The sequence below is a fragment of the Anas acuta genome, chromosome Z, assembly GCF_963932015.1.
Source record: "Anas acuta chromosome Z, bAnaAcu1.1, whole genome shotgun sequence".
Classification (NCBI taxonomy): Eukaryota; Metazoa; Chordata; class Aves; order Anseriformes; family Anatidae; genus Anas; species Anas acuta.
Genome location: NC_089017.1, coordinates 73144252 through 73154252, shown reverse-complemented (window position 1 = coordinate 73154252; position 10001 = coordinate 73144252). Strand labels below are relative to the sequence as shown.

The 10001-nt window shown below is 40.8% G+C and overlaps 1 pseudogene; it reads left to right on the top strand.

The window, feature by feature from the left end:
* The first annotated feature begins 4372 nt into the window (after positions 1-4372).
* Positions 4373-9756, top strand: LOC137848585 (phosphatidylserine decarboxylase proenzyme, mitochondrial pseudogene; annotated as a pseudogene).
* The last annotated feature ends 245 nt before the right edge of the window (positions 9757-10001 follow it).

Genomic DNA, 10001 nt, shown 5'->3' with positions numbered 1-10001 from the left:
TCTCCTTATTGGAGAGATGCTTCAGTCTCTTCATCATCTTCATGGTGCTTTGCTGGACACTTCCAAGGATCCCCTTGTCTTTCTTGTACCAGGGAGCCCAGAACTGTGCATGCTACTCCAGTTGTAGTACATTCCTTCCCAAAAGTCTTTTTCGGCAACTTTTCTTTCATAAACCTATATTTTTTTACTGTTTGGGGATTAACAAGATTTCTGAAAAGAGATAATCCAGGGTGTCATCTTTTTGCAGGCTTCCGGTTGTGACAAGAGTAGGAAGCTTTTAAGAACAAGTTAGATGTGTTTTGTATGAGACTACATATCATTTTCCCTAGTTGAGCTCTGAAGCCCCTTCCATCCATCTTCCATGATGCTATGATTCGTGCTGTAATGACTCTTTTCTTTGTTCCTCCTGGCTGGATGGAAAGCTCTTATACTTTTAAGTTTACTGTGATTACTACTGCAACTATGACCTTACCTCTCCTCTTACTTGTCTGCATTCCCACAAAAGAAGTGGTGGAACTGACCACTCAGAATTAGGCTTTTGAAACACATAGAATTTATTTGATAGAAAAGGAAATAAAAGGAAAATATAAACAATTTAAACACAACTAACTTTGCAGAAATTACAATTGGCTACTTGAAATCTTCACTAAAGACAAATTTCCAGCAGTTTGTAGTTCTATAGTGAAACATTTTCAGCTGTTCTTGAGTCCCCACCAAATTGCCATGGCATTGAACAGAGCTGTGTGAAATTACTAATTTGGTTGAGTCATACATAATAGCCTGGTGTAGCACTTGTGCAAGTAAGATTTCTTGTTTGGTGTTAGCTTTTGTATTTCTATGTGGTGAAAAATTTATACTGGATTGCATTGTTCAACCCTGGATTTTAAGATACTTTCACATTCTATGTTTTTAGCCTTACTGTTTCAAAACTACAATATATAAAATTTTGCACTAGTACGAAAGCAAAAGTCCAGTCTTATCTATTTGCCATATGATGTATATCTGTTACCTTGTGATGTTTCCAGGCTCCCAAAGATGATTATGATGATGATTTATGGTGTTTAGGCAACAAATCTAGGTATTTCAATATACAATTTAAAGCAGACAGACCTCATATTTAAAGGTTTGTGCTTTCAGAGGCTAATATTTGTCCCTATAATGCATAAAAGTGGTTTTGAATAGAACAAGAGTTAGTTTGGATTAGTTGTTAGTAACACCAATATATATACATATATATACATATATATGGAAATAAGACACAGCTGAGAGTTTAATTCATTTTTTAAGAAAATGAGCACCTATCTCTCTTGAGCAGATAAGTATTTTTCTGATTACAGTAGATCATATGTAAATCTGATATAATTTTATTTCGTAGCGAGCAATTTTTCTCGTGTTTCTTCTGTGTAATAAGCCTGCTGCAACACACTGAACTATCTAATACATATATATATTTATATATCATTAGTCACTATGGAACCAAATTACCAGTTTGAAATAATTGCCAATTACTTTTTCTGTGAGGAAACTAGACCCAAATGATTAGGAAGTACTATCTCCATAATTCTGAGAAGTGTTTCTAATTCCAAAACCCTGTGTATAGCACAATCAATCCGTTTTCAGAGAAAATGACCTTGTACCACTAGAAAAACAGATTTGCATCTGAAAGATTATGTTACAGGAACAGAATTGTAACAGTCTTCATGCAAAAAGAATGGGCCTCTACAGATTGTATTGATAGCTGTCTTGATAAATTTAAGTTCTGTAATGGACTGTTAACAGCAGACCATTGCAATGATCTTTTATGCCCAAATGAAAGTCTGCTGATGTGTGAGTTGAATGAAAACCAGCTCTGTGAAACTCTCTGCATAGGACATCTCTAGTTTGATTGCTGTTTTAATGTAAAGTGGATTCAGTTTTTGCCTTGCATCAGTGATCAGTGAAGCGACGTTTATATAAAAACGTCCACAGGTTTATACACATTTATAAATGTGTGCACACAAACCTTATTCTTGTCCTTGACCACAGCTTGCTAAGTTAGATAAGTGTTGAGTTGTAAACACTTGGACAATTGGACCGACTGCAGCTCCTCATGTCAACACTTGTCTGCCATCTGGACCAAATTTAAATACTTTAAAAATATCTTCAGTATGTCTGTACCAGCTGCAGGCACACCTTCAGCTACATTGTCAGCGCATGCATCTTTCCTAATACTTGCGTGTGTGTGTATGTTATGACTGTAAGGTGGTAGACAGTTAAACTGTTTGTACTTTTGATAGAGAGCAAGGGCACGTTCTGCCTAAGCTGGTGTGAAAGCCTACATCTGCCTAAGTAGGGCTCTTGTCAATGTTGAAAGTGTTCACTTATGAATTTAAAAGAGCTTATTTATAAGCTGTTTGTGTTAATTCAAGGTCTAGTGTAGATGCTCTCAAATTTGGAGATAATTCCTTCTGCACAACCAGCCAGTGGCTGTGACCCAGCTACATGCAACCTGCTTCTGGTGACTTAATTAATTTGTTGTTCTTTCTGACTATGTCAGAAATGTTAAATAGACCTTGTGATTCTACGGATTTTGGTAGTAGAGGACCTTTAAAAGCAGCAGACTCTGCTCCTGCTTTTTCACACTTTCTTATCTATCCCTTCTGCTTTAAGTCATGGTCTCTCAGGTTTCTGAGATGACATGTGTACAGAAGTCACAGGAAAAGGACACTACTTGTGCTTTAATTCAGCTCCTTGTGTCTTGTAGAGGTGGCTTACTTATAGAGGAACAATTATTTGCAGCCACTTGGAGAATGCGGAAGCTTATGTCCATATTTTGATGTAAGAGATAGACTCTCAAACCTCCCAGGATCAAGACATTTGTGTGTAAAGTAACGAGAACTTGTATTTAACATTATTTTAACTGATTTGCATGCTGCCTAATCCTTGTACTAGAAAAATCTGTTGCTAACACAGTCCCTTTCATTGTCCCTCTTCTGAATTCCTTTTGAAACAGAAAATGATTCTGGTCTGTGTTGTAATTGCAATATCCCTGCCCATCAGTGGCAGCACCTCCGAATTTAAAGATCCATTAATATGACTACATGTAGGATAGGCCTTGAAGGCGAAGGGGGCTGAAGAAGCCTACCGGCACATACATGTTAATACAAGTGAAAAATCTGGCATTCCTTGAATGTCCTGTAGTCCTTATTCATGAAACTCCTGGAAAATGAGTATTTCTGTGAGAAGCACTGGCAGTTTCTTTCTTGAAAATAGCTTTTTTTATGCAGCATTAAATTCATTAAGAGATGAATGGCCTTCAGGATTGCTACTAGATATGCTAGACTGTAGATATCACCAGTGGCTTTTTATATCAGGTAGTGAAAACCTTTTCTGGGAGGAATTCACTCCCACCCATCCCATAAAATACATACGAGCAGGGCAGGGAGGGAGATGCTTCAGGCTACACACAGATCTGCTCAGGCTGCACCTTGGCCAGATGAAGGGGTTGCAAGGGGTTGCTGTGTCCAGCCCAACTGCAGCAGTTTATCTTTGCCATCCGGCTGGAGGTAACTAGTCCCTCCAATACAGTGTCATAACTTTGTGGTTAGTGTAAGCATTTTAAGCTCTAGGAGTTTTCTAATACAGATCAGTGAACAGACTTGCATAGTTGTACTAATTGATCGGCATGGGTGATGACCTTCATCAGAGGTACAGGTAGCTAGACATAAAGTAGGAGCAGTCAGTAATTCTACAACAGAATTACATGTCTTGTTGCTGCATCAGGAATGTTCCAGGACAGGAGCAAGATGGAACTGAGCTCCGGCACTGCTGTTTTGCACTGCCACAGGCCAAAAATGTGATTAGTATTTACCTTTGTATTGTGTTGGGAAGAGTGCCAGACTAGCATCTCTTCTAGTCCTATCCTTCCAGGCTTCAGTATCCACTAACTTTTTGCTCAGTGCAGGAGGGAATGAACCCTTGCATTGTACATCTGAGGATCCAAATTTACAGCTGCTGACTTACTTTTTTTCTCTCTCTTGCCACGGGCAAACTTGGGCTAGCTGATTCAATTCACAAAGTACTGTCCCTGTTCAGGAAGAAGTTCCTGATGCAGTCACTAACAGGTCTTTGCATTTCATCTAATTTCCCCCCTGAATACAATCTTGATCTTCTCTTTAAGCCTTCTGTGATTTCACATTTCCTGTTTCTGAGGACACAGAGGTAAGTGTGCATGGTGTTTTGCTGTTGTTGTAGTAGTGGTTGCTGTTCGTTTCCTGAAAAGAAGGCTGTTAATTCTGTGTGTACTTGAAAAACTACTTCTAATGCTGACCGTCAGGAAGGTGAAGAGAAGGACAACAGAATGACACACAGAGGATGCGGCGGTGGTGCAAGAAGATGACGGCAGCCTTGGCATGGCATGGTATGGCCCGGCTGCAGCAGAGCAGTTTGCTGACTAGCTCTAACTTCCTCATACATGAGAACCTGTGCATTAGAACTCGAGTGCTGTGGAAGCAGCCACCTTCTAGGACATTCTTCAGTGACAGGAAGAAGTTTCATATTGCTCCAGTAGGACAAGCCTTCCACCTGCGCCCCTTCCATGTTTTGGTGGCTATAGGTGGGGGATATGCAGGATACAGAAAATATAAGGATTACAAGTTGGAACAGCTAGAGAAGAAGGGCATAGAGCTGCCTGTGAAGCTTGCAAGCGAGTGGGAGGTTTCTCTGTACAAATCGGTACCAACTCGACTGCTCTCACAAGCATTGGGTCGCCTGAACCAGGTGGAGCTGCCTACATGGCTTCGGAAGCCTGTTTACAGCATGTACATTTGGACATTCAGACTAAACATGAAGGAGGCAGCTGTTGAAGATCTGCATCACTATAGAAACCTCAGTGAATTCTTTTGCAGGAAGCTGAAACCACAAGCACAGCCAGTCTGCTGTTTGCACAGTGTGATTAGTCCCTCTGATGGAAAGATCCTTAACTTTGGACAAGTAAAGAACTGTGAAGTGGAGCAAGTAAAAGGGGTTACTTACTCACTGGAATCTTTCTTGGGACCTCGCATCAGCACAGAGGACTTGCATTTTAGTGAGGCCTCACCTGGTAACTCCTTTCAGCAACAGCTAATCACAAAGGAGGGGAATAAGCTCTATCATTGTGTAATCTACCTTGCACCAGGGAAGCACCATTGCTTCCACTCACCCACTGACTGGAGGGTGTCACACCGATGTCATTTGCTAGGCTCTCTGATGTCTGTGAATCCTGGAGTTGCTCACTGGATCAAGGAACTGGTCTGCCACAATAAACAGGTTGTCCTTACAGGTGACTGGAAACATGGCTTTTTCTCTTTAACGGCTGTAGGAGCAACAAAAGTGGGCTCTGTCTGCATTTACTTTGATCAGGACCTGCATACCAACAGTCTCCTTTACTCAAAAGGTTCCTACAATTACTTCAGCTTTGTATCACAGAATCACAGAATCACAGAATTTCTAGGTTGGAAGAGACCTCAAGATCATCGAGTCCAACCTCTGACCTAACACTAACAAGTCCTCCACTAACAAGTCCATATCACTGAGCTCTACATCTAAACGTCTTTTAAAGACTTCCAGGGATGGTGACTCCACCACTTCCCTGGGCAGCCTGTTCCAGTGTCTAACAACCCTTTCAGTAAAGAAATTCTTCCTAACATCTAACCTAAAACTCCCCTGGCGCAACTTAAGCCCATTCCCCCTCGTCCTGTCACCAAGCACGTGGGAGAACAGACCAAGCCCCACCTTGCTACAGCCTCCTTTGAGGTACCTGTAGAGAGCAATAAGGTCACCCCTGAGCCTCCTTTTCTCCAGGCTGAACAAGCCCAGCTCCCTCAGCCGCTCCTCGTAGGACTTGTTCTCCAACAAGTTGTTGTATCCAACAACAAGAAGGGAATATAGGAAAGAAGAACATTTAGGCGAATTTAATCTAGGCTCTATTATTGTAGTCATCTTTGAGGCTCCTAAGGACTTCAAATTCCACCTCAAAGCTGGAGAGAAAATCCACCTGGGAGAAGCCCTGGGCTCTCTATAGAAAATCACGCAGCAAGAACATTTTATATATAAAGGGACTTTTATCACATCACAGAGAGTTTCGCTTAACAAGCGTATATCACTCAGCAGGACCTGGGTGAGGAAAATGGAAGATGTCATTGCTATATTCAACTTTGAGAGTATTTGGCCTATATTTACATATTGCTGCTGAATGAAGGAAGATAATTGAATGAATGTGTATGTATCAGGTACAGCTGCCTTTAAAGATGTTGACTATGGATGTTTCTGTCCTACCCTGTGCCTGTAGTCTTTATTGTTCTCCCCCTCAATGTGCCACAGGATATTTATGTTCACAGAGTGTAAAAATCCCTTTTAAGCCTTCCTAGACCATGCAGGTGCAATGGGGAAGGGTGGAAGTAGACATTAGATGTATTTAAAGGGACATTAAGAAGTTGAGTCAGACCTTGTACCTTAGATCTGCTGTATTTCTTTCAGAGCTTGAGTAAAAAATGTATTTTCTTCTTTATTCTAAAACACTTCTCTGAAGTCCTTGTGCAAAATACATGGAAAGCCATTAGCTAGTCCAGTTAAATGGACTATTATGGCTTCACAGCCCAAACTAAGAGAAATGCACAGACCACATCAATAAAGTAAGTTATATATCCAATTTATTTCTTAATGTTAGACAACTTTAATTCTTTTACCTAAAAATGTCCCTTGAAAAATGGACTTTGCACTGTATTTTAAACCTGGAACCACTGTGTCTACGTTCCATACAATGAAACTGGTCATCGTGATTTTTTTTTTTAATATTATTAGACAGATCCATATGTCCAATTCCTAATCCATACTTTTATTTTGCTATTCCAAGCCTTAAAGATCTTTTTTGTATTTAAGAGCGTTCACCTCTTGAATTAAAGGTTGGAAGACATAGAGGATGTTTCTCATGTGATGCTATGTATCTTCAATGTTGCTTTGTCATTAAGTTATTGAAAAATAGTTCCTCTATTTACAGTTTCAGATACTTCAGGACCAATTTTTGTCACATGGAGGACAATGCCATATGTAGTGACATTACATTAAAAAAACAGCTCTTGGAAGCAATCCCAGGTTGCCTCACAGGTGCCAACTTGGCCATCCTTTAATGCACTGGCACCTATTTTGTCTTATCTAAAATATAAAAAAACATACCTGCTCTTATTTCTGCCCTCAGACTAATTTTGCTAGGAATGTGCTGGGGCCTGAAAGCTTTATGCTGGAGCTTCATCCTACAGCAAAACTTCAGATCCTCGTTGTAACTTAATGTCAGGAAAAGTTCACAAAACACCTTGGATCTCTTGATCATGGCACCAAAAGCTGTGGCACACTGGTGCCAAAGTAAAAAAGAACTACGTTTTAAAGCAATGTATCAATTATTTTTAGGAAAAAAAAAAAAAAGTTAAACAATCAATCAAACAAACAAACAAAAAAACAACAACAACAACAACAACAAAAAAACAAACACAACAAACAGGATGCATAAAGAGCTGGCTGATGTCATCATGGGACCTCTCTCAATTATTTTTCAAAGATTTTGGGAATCTGGAGAGGTCCAGACTGGAAGCTGGCAAATGTTGTGCCAGTTTTAAAGAAGAACAAGATAGAAGACCGTAGCAATTACAGGCCTGTCAGTCTCTCATCAGTGTCTGGTAAAATTATGGAGAAGATGATCCTTGAAGTTATTGAGGCACACCTGGGGGACAATGCAGTCATTGGTCCCAGCCAACATGGGTTCATGAGGGGTTGGTCCTGCCTAACCAGTGTGATTTGCTTTTATGATAAGATCACCCATCTAGTCGATCGAGGGAAACCAGCTGATGTGATCTTTTTGGACTTCAGCAAGGCTTTTGACACAGTTTCCCATAGGATTCTACTGGACAAAATGTCCAGTATAAAACTGAACAAAAACATCATATGATGGGTGAGCAATTGGCTGATGGGCAGAGCTCAAAGGGTTGTGGTAAATGGGGCCACATTTGGCTGGCGGATGGTCACTAGTGGGGTCCCTCAAGGCTCCATTTTAGGGCCAGTCCTCTTCAATACTTTTATAAACAATTTGGATGTAGGACTAGAAGATGTTTTGAGCAAATTTGTTGACAACACCAAACTTGGAGGAGTTGTGGACTCGGCTGAGGGTGGAAAGGCCTTGCAGAGATCCGGACAGATTGGAGAGCTGGGCGATCAACAACCACATGAAGTTTAACAAAAGCAAGTGCTGGGTCCTGCACCTGGGAGGGGGCAACCCTGGCTATACGTACAGACTGGGCAACAAGATGCTGGAGAGCAGCCCCACAGAGAGGGATCTGGGGGTTGCGGTTGATAACAAGCTGAATATGAGCCAGCAGTGTGCCCTGGCAGCCAGGAGGGCCAACCGTGTCCTGGGGTGCATCAGGCACGGCATTGCTAGTTGGTCAAGGGAGGTGATTGTCCCGCTCTACTCTGTGCTGGTGCAGCCTCAACTTGAGTATTGTGTGCAGTTCTGGGCACCACAGCGCAAAAAGGATGTGAAACTCCTGGAGAGTGTCCAGAGGAGGGTGATGAAGGTGGTGAAGGGCCTAGAGGGGAAGACGTATGAGGAGCAGCTGAGGTCACCTGGCCTGTTCAGCCTGGAGAAGAGGAGGCTGAGGGGGGACCTCATCATGGCCTACAACTCCCTCACAAGGGGGAATGGAGAGGCAGGTGACCTATTCTCTGTAAACACCAGTGATAGGACCCGCAGGAAGGGTGTTAAGCTGAGGCAGGGGGAGTTTAGGCTGGGCATCAGGAAGAGGTTCTTCACCAAGAGGGTAGTTGCACAATGGAACAGGCTCCCCAGGGATGTAGTCACTGCAACAAGCTTGTCTGAATTTAAGAAGTGATTGGACAGTCACATGGTCTAAACTTTTGGGCAGACCTGTGTGGTGCCAGGAGTTGGACTTGATGATCCTTATGGGTCCCTTCCAACTTGGAATATTCTATGATTCTCCCTCTTCAGTGTGAGTGATCACTATGGGCTGATTTTATAGTTGAAATATCCCAATGATATTTCATGTTACAGGTTTTTCTTTAGGTATGTGATAGTTTCAGTATTCTGCAGGCAGCACCTTTTAAGAGCTGTTCTTTACCTGTGTTTCTTTCTGTCCAGTTTCTAGAAAGCTTACAGGGTCAAAAGTCACATTGCAGGATTGTTGTGTGTCAATTAAAAAAACTAACACTCTCTAGCCTCTGCCAAGTACTTTCCTCTTACCTCCTAAATACATCAAGCCTTGCTTTGAGTACAATGATATTACCTGTGGTTCACTATGTAGAGGTTTCAAAGCTTAGTATCATTGGTCAAACAGTGACCACATAAAAAAAGTAAAATTTCTGATACTCCTTCTGGCTTTTTGTAAATGCATTTTCAGAGATGCTTGATGTACACACTACCGTCTCAAAGAATAAAAAGAATAGTAGCTACAGAGTCTTTGGTGTGATACTGATTTTGAAAGGCAAATCTAAACAAAAGCAAAAGTACAAAGACTAAATATAATGGTACATTTTCATAAAATGTGTTTCTCTATATCTATTTCCTCATCTCCAGCCAGTAAAGAATGTGTTAGCATACCCAGTCACAAGTAGGTAGTTAGTGTGAGAATATGTCACATATTTTTGTGTATTTGTAATATAGAAAGAAACTTGCTAGATAAAGCTATTGATCGTAGAGTGAGTGAGGCCTTACATGATAATGGAAATCTCTAACGCCAAATGATAAAGGCAGGGCAAAAAAAAATATTTATGAGATGAAGGATGAGAATAGGCTTTCAAGAAAGCATCTAATTCTTTTTTTCTTTTTTTCTTTTTTTTCTTTTTTTTTTTTTTAATTATTTTTTTTTTTCCCTATGATTTCAAACCCCATTTAGATATATCTGATAATCCTCTTAGGCTCACATGTGAAGCCTTCATGCACCTAAAAGCTTTGAATATGTGGTTTGAAATTAAAATAG